This window comes from Varroa jacobsoni, unplaced genomic scaffold (assembly GCF_002532875.2).
Source record: "Varroa jacobsoni isolate VJ856 unplaced genomic scaffold, vjacob_1.0 scaffold_883, whole genome shotgun sequence".
Taxonomy (NCBI): domain Eukaryota; kingdom Metazoa; phylum Arthropoda; class Arachnida; order Mesostigmata; family Varroidae; genus Varroa; species Varroa jacobsoni.
Window position 1 is genome coordinate 154282 of NW_019213785.1, and position 13250 is coordinate 167531.

At 40.2% G+C, this 13250-nt stretch overlaps 1 long non-coding RNA gene across 1 annotated transcript; it reads right to left on the reverse strand.

Annotated features, from left to right (window-relative positions):
* Positions 1 to 958: 958 nt before the first annotated feature.
* On the reverse strand, positions 959 to 7189 carry LOC111264658 (uncharacterized). Its single transcript, XR_015312756.1, has 2 exons — positions 6700 to 7189; positions 959 to 1780 (listed from the first exon to the last, which is right to left on the reverse strand). It is a non-coding gene; the product is annotated as an uncharacterized LOC111264658 (long non-coding RNA).
* Positions 7190 to 13250: the final 6061 nt, after the last annotated feature.

A 13250-nucleotide genomic window follows, 5' to 3' on the forward strand; every position in this document is an offset into this window, starting at 1 on the left:
CCCTTTACTTACTATAACCTCTAACCCAATGGGGTCTAGATATTGCAAATATTCAAAACTTTTTTACCATTTTTGCTATGTCTAGTAGATTCGTGATCTTTAAATTCGCCTCCGGTTATGCTCCTTACCTTACAAATGTTTCTACAGAAAAACAACCCACAAATGGGTGTCTTCATCCTGCGCAACTCACACGTGTTTTTTAAATGTATAGAATAACAAGTGTAACTTGGAAACTTCTCTGTTTCCCTATGTTACATAACTTCTCGCCGCCAGTAATCAGAATGATATTGGAACAATAACGATAACTATCTACAGATTAATTATTCGTAGTACAAACGAGAAAAACGTATTTTAATTTATCATAGATCCTCGCTGCTGTTACGCATTTTTTTAGGTGATCGATCATACAAAAATACAGGATCCCAGATTGAAGAACCTAGTGTTAGCTAAGTGAGCCTGGAATTTTTTTACGAATTGATTCTAACTTATTGAAACATGTACGATAGTGGGCCAACTGATGTAATAGCAACTTGCCTTTAGTTACAACTTCAGAAATCTGGCCCCAGATGTTTTCGAACGACGTAGAGTGTCATTTGTGAAGTTATTGTTTATCTGAATTACTTTCCATTTCGTATAGGCGTCTGAAAGTATAGTTAGATAACATTTTCACACTGAATCTATCCTAGAAAAAGTGTATTGACACGAGCGCATGATTAAAGCTAACCTTAATGCCTGTAAGATCACTTCTGAATGCGTTGGGTTATCCAGGCCCATCTCTAGCGAGCTAATATTTTGACGAAAAACAGATCAACTAGTTAGGTTAGGTTAGGTTAGGTTAGTAAATTACTTCGATGATCTACCTAGAGAACACATGTTGGACGTTTTATGGAAAATATACGGTATAGAAAAAAAAAACAGAGAGAAAATTGAGAGGAACTGGCAAAGAGTGAATACTGCATTTTATGACTTAACCGGTTTAACCGATTCTCGATATATGAGTATATTTTTTTGTTTATTTCAGACACAGGTCAGAGCGTGGAAATATAAGCTGCGCATGCCTAGGTTGCACCTAATTATAACTGAAAGGACGTTAACCATCCAATTCGATTGTTACTATTCGTTTACAATTTACGCAGAATTAGAACTGTACCACTTCGAAACTCTTCGGTAATATTTCAGCCCTAATACTCGTCATGAGTATTATGTTCACCTTTATCAATTAAACATTGTTTCTTAATCAAATACATTCCTCTTCAGATGAGTAATTTTCTCCTTGTACCCATAAAATCGATATCAGCCAGACCATTATTTAGACGGAAACCATCAAAGCACTTATGAGCCTTGGTTTGCGGTTCACAGTGTCCTACAACGCGTTCAAGAGGTTCTATCTTTTACTTTTAAAAGCTCATCATTTTGACGAATGACTAAACATAAAAATGTATGCTGATCCGTGCTGAAAAACCCGTTTCAGAAATCGGTCGGTTTACTTACAGCGTTTCCTCCAAATAGTAAATATATGATTTCCGCCATAATCATAACCACATTGACCGGCGAAGCTATGAGAAGAGGCCCATTATGTCGCTTTGATAGATTCGTTTTTCTGCGTCTGAGGGTGGATTGTTGCAGTAGCTAAGGATTTCGCGAATGTTACATGGGCCTAATTTGCAGCATTCACATACAAGGCTTTGTTTCCGGTGGCGACATATTGCATGAGAGGTGGAAGCAGATGTCGGAACGGTGACGGCGGTAGATGGATCAGTTGTTGTACCACCCCATGGTTCTGCAAACGTATGGGCAGAAATCGAAATGAAAATTATCTACCGATAAAAATTTACCGTTAGTTGTTTGTTTCTGCTGTACTGTCTACGCATACGTATACACATACGCTGTATTCCTCGTTACTAAAATACAACGCTTTGCGGGACTGATCAACTAATCTGTGTAATGGTATGATTCGATTCGAACTTGATCTAACGCAACAAACATCGGTGGAAGATAACTAACTGTGCAGAAAGTCGTATTATCATGAAGGGTCGAAAATCATGTGTCGTAGAGGGTCGAACTTTCCAACGTGGTAGTCGCGGATTCCGTACTAAAATTAGCAATGGCTGCCCGTTGTCCGCTGCTCCTAGTGAATCGGCACCCCTAATTATTGTTCGAAGCGTTATATGCTTGAATGCTGAAACTGGAAATCGCGGATATTCGGTCTCGGGGGGCATCTGTTGCCACACTGTGAGGGTATTGCCAGATCATGGGTATAGTTTGAGTGGAGGATTCGGCCGGTTGTGCAGTGTGGGTGCATATCCGGCAGGTGTTCGCTCTTCCGCATCAACTATGGGCCCGTAGAGGGGCGGCAACGCCCCAAGAAACCACTTGTACTAAGACCGTGCTAAATAACCAAGACTCCCGCTGAGGCTGACAAAGACTTAAGGAAAAACATAAGGCAGCAAAATTGGCAGATTAACTAGCGTTTTGCCCTACTGTTTCTCTGTTAGAGAACAACGGTACTGAAGCGTGCCAGTACAATCAGATAGGGCTCAAGAGAACAAGTGCGCAGACGGCGGCTAACCTTTGACACTAACGAAGGGCTAAATTACGTGGTCCGCATGACCAAAGCGAACAAAACAGGAAAAGCAAATTTCCAAATATATACAATTTCTGGACAGGTCGTTAAGGTCCCAGAGGGACTATTTTCTGTTATGGCGGCGCAAGGGGTATACAAGATCCTTGGAAAAATAACAACACCATCAGGCGGGTTTGGGCAAATCTGTTGTCACTACGAAATAACGTCTTTAGAGTATACTTTTATTCCACGCTAGAGTCCAGATTCTGTTTGATTTATTTATGAACGGACACGTTAGAGGATGCGAAGAAAATTATATAATTTTCTGCATCCGAGTCAATACATAATTTCGTCACTGGCACATAAGGGTGGCGGGACTAGTAATACAAATAAAGCAGAAGACGCTCTTGTCAACTTCAAATAGTTCCGAAGAAGTAGCTGGAAGTTAATTTTTTAGAACTTTAGCGTACAACATTCTTCTACGGTTCGGCAAAATTGGCTGAGTAAAATATTTCTGGCATAGAAAAAATCACAAGATCACAATGTGTGATGGAGCGCCGATCTCTTTCTATACGCGGAAAAGGTAGGTCACGTGCCTGCGGTACCCCGAAGCAGAATGATTGTAAGAAGTCTGATCAGTCCGGTTACATGGCTGTCAGTTGTGGGAGTGCACCTAAACCTGTTAACTGTAAACAAGCTCATTCTGTAGCTTCATCACTCTGTCCACTTTAATCGTATGAAAGTAAAACACGGAAGACGTGGGTAGAATTTTGACTCTCCCAACAAATGGGATTCAACCATCCACTGTCAAAATGGCTGACCCACCTTCATCAGAAGCCCAACTGAACACCTTGACAGATCCGTCTAGCTTAGCTGTCCAACACAAGTCGTATACGGCCACAGTGAGAACTGTTAAAGTTGGGATCTCAACGGGAAGCAAACTAAGAAAAATTTTGTCGTTTTTGTTTCCATTTCACCGAAATCCGTTTTATCGGTGTGAGGAAAATCATTAAGTATCTCGGGCATCGGATAAATCGTAGTAAAATTACATAGTCAAATTAGATAGTAAAATTTACAAAAACATGAAACTTATGAGCATATCTGTAGACACAGCCCTTAGAGTTTTTAAAGCAGCGTGTCCTAACGCTGCCAAATGGATGTAAGACCTTGTGGATGCCGTCAATCCATTGATGGCCATCATACTTAACATCAGCGCGAAACTATAGTCACTTTTGTCTGGTTCGTAATAAACAAATTCAGTATAATTAAAACATTCAACTCTAATATCTCATGATATTTTGTAAATCGTTAGTAATTACTTCTGGGACAAAAAGATCTATGCTGGCTTTCTAAGTCAGCACAACTTTGTGCTTTCGACAACAAAGTGCTTTCGTCGAAGATGGGGGGTTTAGACTTGATATTGTAAGTGCTGTAAGCCGATCATGGTTCGAAAGCGTTGATTATACCAGCTGTAATATTTCTTGCTTTAGTTTCTTCGCCTGTGACCATGGATCGGCAAGTCCTGGTGGCAAAATGGAAATCTCCGTAGAGTCAGGTTGTACCACACTTTCAACAGAAAAAAAAAGCAGCGAACGTTCAGACATTCCGTCTACAAATGAAAATAAATTCAGACTTCAACGACTGCATGGTTTTTACTTCAATTATTTTCTTCGTAGTAGCTTGATGCTCTTAATGAGGTTGTTTGTACGAATTATATTCTCACTTGCTTGTTTTTAAATGGTTTGAGCGTAAATCCTTTCGGTATGAAGAAGATGATATGGCGTTCCCCAGAGACTGTCGCTACGTTTATGACAATTGAACTAACTCATCCATCTTCAAGGACTCGTGATGACCACAGTTGTGACAAAGTGTGACAAGCTCCATGCGCTCCCTCTGCGGTTTTAACATCACTTTTCTTTGACAAATTGCCCGTTGTTATTATGCATGAGAGGAGCCCTTCGTCGCTTTCAAGCAGACCTGCGCCAGAGCCCATGCTCACCAGGCTATTTGACAGGTCATTTGCAGACTTGCTTACGGGTCGAGCGTAGAATATTGCAGGCTTCCAGTCTACGGTGCAGAAGATTTTAACTCTGTTTTTTTCCAAAGCATTCCGTAGTCAGATTTATTACAAATATGATATATTTCCGCTATGTCTGAAGATGAGAGTTCAGTTTGCGAGCCAAACAAGTCTGAATTCTTACCTGAATCATGTCGGCTTGGGCACAATATCAACAAGTTGTACAAATAGCGTCGATTTTCGGTATTTGTAAAGATTTATTGGAGAGTCTTTTAGTAGAGAAACGGTTTTCTCTGAATTTTAGACATAGAATCCTCATGGGGATAGCTGATGAACTTAACAGACATGTTGCAACCGTTAGCTCTATCACTGTTACCACTGCCAATGTCCGTGTTCACGTTCGGACAAAGATGACATAGATTTGATAGATGAACCGAGTTAGATTCCGTTAGCGTGCTTAACATCCACATGACTCCGGAAACTAGAGGCGAAATTGATGGTGCTACGAAACTGCTAATGTTCTGAACGATCCGTTGAAAGATGCTGCGTCAAAACTTGTAAACAGTATAGTCAGCATATCGTAGAACAACATATCTCTTCGCATGTGCTCCGGCCGGGTCCTTCCTGGGATTGAAGGACCCGAAATTTACTTTTCCATCTCAGAATAAAGGACAAATCCGGGGTGCTAACTACCGTCCAATATTTTCTGTGGACCACCTGTCCATGTTTTTCGCTCAGTTCGTGATTGGCAGACTTGGCGGGTTTTAAAGGTACCAAACATTTTTTACTAATTCACTTTTGTTTTTCGAGGTTTTATTCGACTGAGCAGACGAGGTAGGTAGGTCTGTCTTGATGTGTTTCCAGGCAGTGCGGATGCCTCCAGTCTGCCTGCCAATATTTAAGATTGCGCACCGATTACCATCGATTAATTCGAGAAGATGACTTGCAGTAAAGGTTGGTCACATTGATCCCGCGTGGTGAGAAGCACACATCGTAATATCTCAAAGTTTGGTTCTCAAGCGATTTTCGTTCTTCTCACATCATCGCTAGCTGCCATGCTTCTTCATACCATCAGTTAACCAGGGTTATTGACGACGTACGGACTGATCTTAAGTATAAGTTTTGCTGCTAGTGCCAATAAAATGAGAAATACACCGTTTCATTTACTCGAAAGATTCATCGATGTACGACACGTCATATTTAATGATACTTCGACTTCGTTGTCCAGTGCTATTAACTGTTTCGGTATCACTTCACGGTCCGAACGTGTACGTGCTATATCATTATTGCGGCATTGAGGAGATTCAAGGAGATTAGCGCGCCAAGTGAAGGCCTTCTGCTTGTTTACAAGGCTCTGTTGCTGCCCGAGCTGTATTACACACTACCCATATAGGGAAGTGGCTATTTTAGAATATATCGGTGAGGACTATGGCACAAGCTGCATAGCTTCCGAATGACCTCTACCTCGAAAAGACTGCTCCTTGACGCTAAACGATTGCTTGCAGTTCATTCCGTCAGATGTCTCTGTTCTGCTTACGGCCATCATCGGTCGCATTAGCCGCTGCGCTACCACGTTTGAATCGTTTTTTTTGTTGTTGTTGTTGCTGTTGTTCCCACTCGCCGTTTACTATCAGTCGGTAGTTCTGGTCAAGATCTGGCCACCGAATTTACCGAAAGGATTTTATGAAAGATTCTGAAGTATGTAAATGAGATGTTAAACACATAATTTGCAAACAAAACTATAAACATTTTTGGATGTTACTAACAACTGTGGTGATGGTACAATAATAATGAAAAAAAAATGTGGTGCAAAACGTTCGGTGCCATATGACACGTTTTATGCCATAATTTTTTTTCACGAAAATTTGAAAACTTAAGTTCCGTAAGTATACCAAAAGTCTGTATCGTATTGAGGATTAGATGTATCAGATTCGCGAATAGATGCACTGAACTTTTATTATTGATGATTATTATCAAACAGCTGTGGTTAACTTTCGCTTGTCTGGGCTGTGTTTATACGATACTTTCTCACGACACGTTTCACCTACGTTAGGAGTCCTATAAAGGAGAACGATTTAAATACAGTTAACTAACGCATAAAGTACACATAGTTGATTACCTTGACGGCGTAAAGGCTCGACATAAAGACCACCGAACTTTTCGCAAACCATTTCAGCGAAGTTGATAAGCCTCGATCCACAGCGCTGAATACTGTCACCAATTGAGGAGTCATTTCGGCGGTAACACTGAAAGGCTCGGTATAGTTTCGTGTACCTAGCAAATCGTAAACAGATCTCTGACCTCAAAGGATCAATACTCTTCGAAGCAGGATGGGGCGCTGCTTCGTCAATCCTAATGCTTAAACCAATCGCTGCGATGACGATAAGGAGACGCATGGTAGGCTAAAGTGTTTACCTTTTGCTAGACCTTAAATTTTACTGTACACTATTGAACTTAACATCCTTTATCGTATGTGTATTTGTTAGAGATGCCGAAACACGGCCAACGCATTAGCACACTGCTGCCATACGACAAAAGCAAAGTCACATATATCGAGAGAAATGGAGATTGCAGTTAGGCTTTATACCGTGCCGAGAGTGAGGACCTAAACTCGTCGTCGGAGTAGGCGTCAGATTAAAGGCGGTGTCAATAGAAAGATTTGCCATTTGTAGATTGTGGGGCAACACATAATTGCCACATCGTTCTTGTTTAAACTGTGCTCGTATTGACGCATTACTGATAATCTCTCTCTGCGTATTTCGAAGACATGTCGCATTTAACAGACACGATAGGTTTTCCTTTCATGCTAGGTACTATAATATACGGACAGGTATTCTACATGGATTTGTATCTATTGCTTTTTTCGTTATGTCCAGTAACTTCGAAACAGTATGATACGTGCTGATAGCAAGGTCGTATTTGCTAGTTTCATATTTGGCACAGTCGAACGCGCGCTGGCAATACCAGACGAATTTCCGACATCTTGCATCCCGAAGGACGTAATATATCTATGTATAATTCGCCGGGACGTAGCATATCGAGCTACCCTACCTGAACGCAAGTTCTTGGCTTTCGTCTGCTGGCAGACATTAGACTGTGAACGATCAGACCGAGTTATCGCGCCTTTTTATTTAGATTTTGTCGAAGACGGGCCGCCATCAGCTGGCGTAGGGTGTGAACCAGACGCGCACCTCCTACGAAATCCACGCCTAGCCTATCGTACCGCTCCTTGACCGATAATCCTCTTAAAAGCATGACTTTAATGAGAAATCTGACAGGAACGGCGATTTAGTAACAAGCCGTACTTCCACCCTCTTTAGTTCATTCATGTTATGTTGCAAATTACACGCTTGAATGGACAATAGCTCAATCGCCCACAGAGCTGGTTGTTACGCAAAAGCACATAGGGGTTGAAAAATGAAGAAATAACCAGCTTCAGTACTCATTGCACGTTCATTCAAAGGCTAACTACATCATTTAAGCTCGGGTTAGAAATGTATCAGACATGTGCTTAGACACGTACACGACATCTAAAAGTACCCGTCAGGTTCAGTATGTTTTGCTTTCGGAAAATTTAGTGGAAACGCAAAAAGCGTAGTGCCGATTTTCGCAGTAGAATGATAGGCCAAGCTTATTAGCCGTTCATGTATTCGGTATGATAGATTAAATGCGAACTATACGAAAAAAATGCACATGTACAGCCTTATAAGCGCAGAGCGAGCTGTTTTGAGTACCTCGTTTCTGTTGATCAATGACAAAGCTAAGCCAGTGTGCCGCACATCTAAGGGTACCCTATTCTAGTTATCTGAGCACGATCACCAACCAGTATACGAATTGCATCAAATCTGACGAAACAAGACAAATAATCGTTGTTACATAATTTAGGCATTATAAGGATACAGGTTTCCATATTTTAATCGAAATAAACTTAATATAGATTCTATATAAAGTACATAAACATCAGTATCGATCAGTTTAGCTAGTCCATTAAAACCCGAACTGTCGAACACCCTATTTTCGGTGAGATGCTTAGCAAAACCTCTCACGCTTGTGGTCAACGTACATACGACCTATCCGAATGCTCTACATACCACTAACAGATAGATAACGCCGTTTGCTAGCACTAATCTATAGTATATATATGTACGGTGAGATTTTGCCCATTCGAAATAACCATAAGAATTGTCGTGTCCCGTGAAAAATTACATCATAAAGTAGGACGGTTCGTTTCATCCGCGAGAAGCCTATTTCCCGCAGGGCTATGGACATCAATTTGAACATCAAACAAGGAAGCTGATGTATCATCAGCCACAGCAAGCATTGCCCAATGAATGACGTGATTTTTTTGCTAGGCCCAATGCTATTTAAGGTTATTCCTGGTCCGCACAGGGTTCTCTTGTGCTTGGTTACGGCCTTATTAGCCAACGCACATACGGGACACCCTAAATAGAGCCTAGCTTACGTCGATCCGGGATCTTTGACAGGAATGAAAATTCAGAAGGGTACAAAAAACACTCGACGTTCATAGGTCTAAGTAGAGGTAACGAATTCATTTCTGGCAAACACTCTTCTATCTAAGTGATTTTTTTTGTTGGCGAAGCATTTTTCCAAAGTTAACCGTACTTTTCTTTATAGCTTGCTATTTGGTCGGCGCAACAGCTATGCTATTCGATTGAGCAAAATGATGAAAATTAGACCATCAAATCAACATTGACTATTACCATAATATAGGCAATGCTCGTCCATTTGGCATACAAACACTCAATAAATCATGGAAAAAGTGTTGGCTTTTGACCACCTGGTGTTTAATAATCGCAGAACTTTATTATATATAATACATGGGTTTCTGACATGAATTTCACAAATGTGCGATGTAAGAACAAAGATTTCCGTTAAGACCTTTACCGTGAAGTTGCAAATCAACCCGAATTCATCTGAGTCGGCTAGGACGTAATAATATATACAGGGTGCGCTTATCTAAAGGATTTAATATAGGGTAGAAATGTCGACAAGCGGACAACACGTGGGCTTATCCTTCGCAGTATGGAAAGCAATAATTCATTGTAACTACCTTTTCCGAACTATAGAACTTGAAACGTTCTACCTAGACGACAACCTATCCAGTCATGAACTTACTTTAACTCCAAGTACAAATAACGACATATCAGTTTCCGTCAGCAATAGCAGTAGTCCTTTCCACTGCACCAATTTATGACATAATAAGCATTTTAATTTAAACTTTTCGTATAATTAGGGTAAATGCCGTCAACAGAACAAGCCGTTCTAGACGATCTCCTTGAGCGTATCAATAGGAGTTTGTGTTTTTAGAGTCTACGGAACATAGTAGAAGCTATTATAGCTTTTACATATAATGATAACTGAAGTAATGTAATAATGATTATTCTCTTGGGGTCATCGATTAACAAAGCTGATAAACGTTTTTATACATACGTGTCGTAATGGGCCTTCTATTGGGAAAACCAGACTCCCACAGCCGTAGCTAGATTGCTACTACAGTTAGAGAAAGGTTTCTTTTTTTTTAGGAGAGAAATATTTTTGATGTACAGGATCGAAAGCTGTGCCACTCGCTAATATATCGATTGAAGATTTTTAATTAAAGTTGAAAACGTAATCAGATGCAGTAGCTTGCGGACATATGGCGGCATGAGATCTCCGAGATGACAACGCTACCAGGTGTTTGGCCGTATTTGTTTCCCTCAATTACATAATTTTAGTACTAAACAATCAAAACAAATAATCATCCTGCGTGTGAACGCACCTTCAAACAACCGTCAAAGGTCGAATATAGCGCAATTCGAGAAATACCCAGTTAAATTTCTAGCTAGAATGAAGTCTGTCTGCTGCCCAGAGCAACTGGTCAATGAGTATCCGTAACAGTGATACCTGAACTACAAAATATTGATTTTTGCTTCTTATGACATCAGTAACGTCTGCCCTTTTGTTTACTCATTATATTAAATGCGGTAAGAAGGTACTGATGGCTGTATTCCAAGTTTAGCCGAGTGTTAAAACAAATTTTTATTAAAAAAATTGCTAAACTTTCGCGAAATAATAATGGGTTGTCTGCTGATTCATCTTGCCAAAACGAATAGTCGTAAGTTGACGACTACATATGAATGCGCTTCAATCACGGCCTGGATCTCGGGAAGGCAAATCGGCAGATGGCTTAGCTCTGTGCGATCTCCAGATTGAAACTTATGTGAATTTTATCACTTACATACTCCACCATGCCATTCGTTCATTCAAATAAGCCATCGATAATGAGATAGATTAGATACGGTAAGGCAGATCACAAGTATATAGCTGTTAACAAGTTGCCAAAGTGTTGGCGCCAATATTTAAACGATGAAAAATAGTAAGTCTAAGATATGCCGAAATGCCCTTCTTCTGTTTAGCTTTGTTTAAAAATTGACCAGCTTTTCCGATTTGTAAAATAGCCCTCCAAATTTGAGGTTTTTAAAGTAACAGGCGACGAAGTTTCTAAAGCATACACTATCGCTACATAGTCGCTAGATGGTCACTATCTCTCGTAACAATAAGATACATTCATACATGTTCTGTTTATAGTTATAGGCCCATCTGTTTTTTACTGTATTCAAACATTCCTAGTCGTTCACTAGCGTAAAGTTCAATAATTATAATGCGTCACTTCCGTGACGAGGTATGATCCTGGTATCGTAACTGGCATTCACAGATTTAGAGAAGGTTTACAAATTTAGAGAACTTTTTTTTTTTAGAGAACGATTTAGACGACAGAAGAAAGCATTCAGATAGAGGTGCTTCGTAGCCAGCAGCACCATCCTAAAAAGTTCTACGACGAATAACGTTACAGGTAAGTAGAACTTGATTAATCAAAAAAGCATGTGGTCTGCTGCTCTGGCTATAAAACTAAAAACGCTTCGACGTACTGCGGAGACCGAATTTAGAAATATTAGGCTCAATACACACAATATATTCGAAATAGTCTCTATTGAACCATGGCCAAAAGGCCCCTAGCTGCTTATTGGTGCTCAAGCGCTTCAGCCGTGTGCAAAAAAGTTATCTTCTTGTGAGTGGCACAAAGTTAGCCGGGCGACCTTCTCAAGCACTTGTGTGGTGGCTTTAACGACCTTTGCCATGTGTGGTCTGGCATTTTTCTGCAGAAGGATAACTTGCACCGTCTATCAGGTTTTTTTTGTGTTGGACAGTCCCGTTTGGTGGACCAACGATATTTTATTTTGCTTTTCTCAAGCGTTTACTACATAAGACCCTTTCAGTCTCACCAAATAGAAATCATGGCTTTTTTCAAGATGGATATTTAAGTTTACATTGAGTTTAGACGTTTGGACTCAGCCATTCCTTTTCTTGTTTTACGAAGGCACTATTCTGGGTAGAAAGCTGCTATTGTGGCCATACATTGTCCAGTGCCAGGCGAAATGGTGGGAGACATTATCAAGCCACATTCTCCTGGGCTCTTCATTCAGTGTATGGCGCATTCAGACTTATGGGTCTTTTTCGAGCAAATCTCAAAGACGCTCAACAATAATCACATGATTGCAGTATATTCTCTCCGTTAGTTTAGCGTGCTTCTCACCTACTGAGGATGGCCGACTGAGACGGACTGCATCGTCTAATTCCGAAATGCTTTTACTGCCCTTTAAAGATATTTTCGACCCGTCGTTTCAGGCGTGGGTTCCACACAGCCCACCGCACAAATATTTCAGGTTTGTTCAACGGCCCTTTAACTCCGCCAAAAAATGAAACAAAGTCGAAAATACACTTTGCTTCATCATGAGCATCTATCTTCGAAGCCGTCTCTTGGGGGTGAGACTCTGTTCACCACTCATTGATTGTTATTAAATTACACCAGCCTTGTGGAGGTCAAAGAGAGCACTTTTGAATGCTGTATAGAAGTGCACAAGCCGTGAAAGGCAAATAGAAAAATGACGTTTGAAAAAACCGCCATAACATTTAAACCAACCTGAAATATCCTTTACAGCTATAAGACCTCCATTAACGAGGGCAGTTTTGCTTAAATGATAGGAAGATGAAAATATGGTAAAGATGCACTATTCTTGTGGTTAGGTAGAGCCCTCTCGATGCTGAATTGATCGCTGAATTGCTGAAAACAAAATACTAAGTATAAGCTTTTATTCACGGCCAAAAAGCGTAAAATTAAGTCATTGCTTTGAAAATCACTCTGCCATAATGTATTAGATATGAGTAAGCGAATGACAATAACGGTATAAATCAGCCGTATGTTCTAATATGTCATAGCGGCATTTTTATCTTTGTGATATCCAGTTAACAATGGTAACTTCGAGGCCAAAATCAGCACTTTTCAATTTGTTTCGTAGAAAACGGAAGGCGCTTTTTAAATTCTTCGTTTCGTTTTCGTCAAAAATAATTTTAATGTAATTAGTAGAGTTAGTTATGCTGGCAACATTGAAAAAATGTGAAACAAGGTCGTCTGCATTGTCGCCATGTCCCATCACGTCCGAATTCTATAAGGTACCTTTCCTAATAGAAATATTCGTATACTGTATATTTTGGAAAACGCATATATATTGAACCGTTATAGTCAATTCAGTACCAAGAGAAACAAAAATTTAATATTAATGCTGTTGCGGCACACGTAATCTAAAGGAGCAAGAAAGAAACGTATTGGCA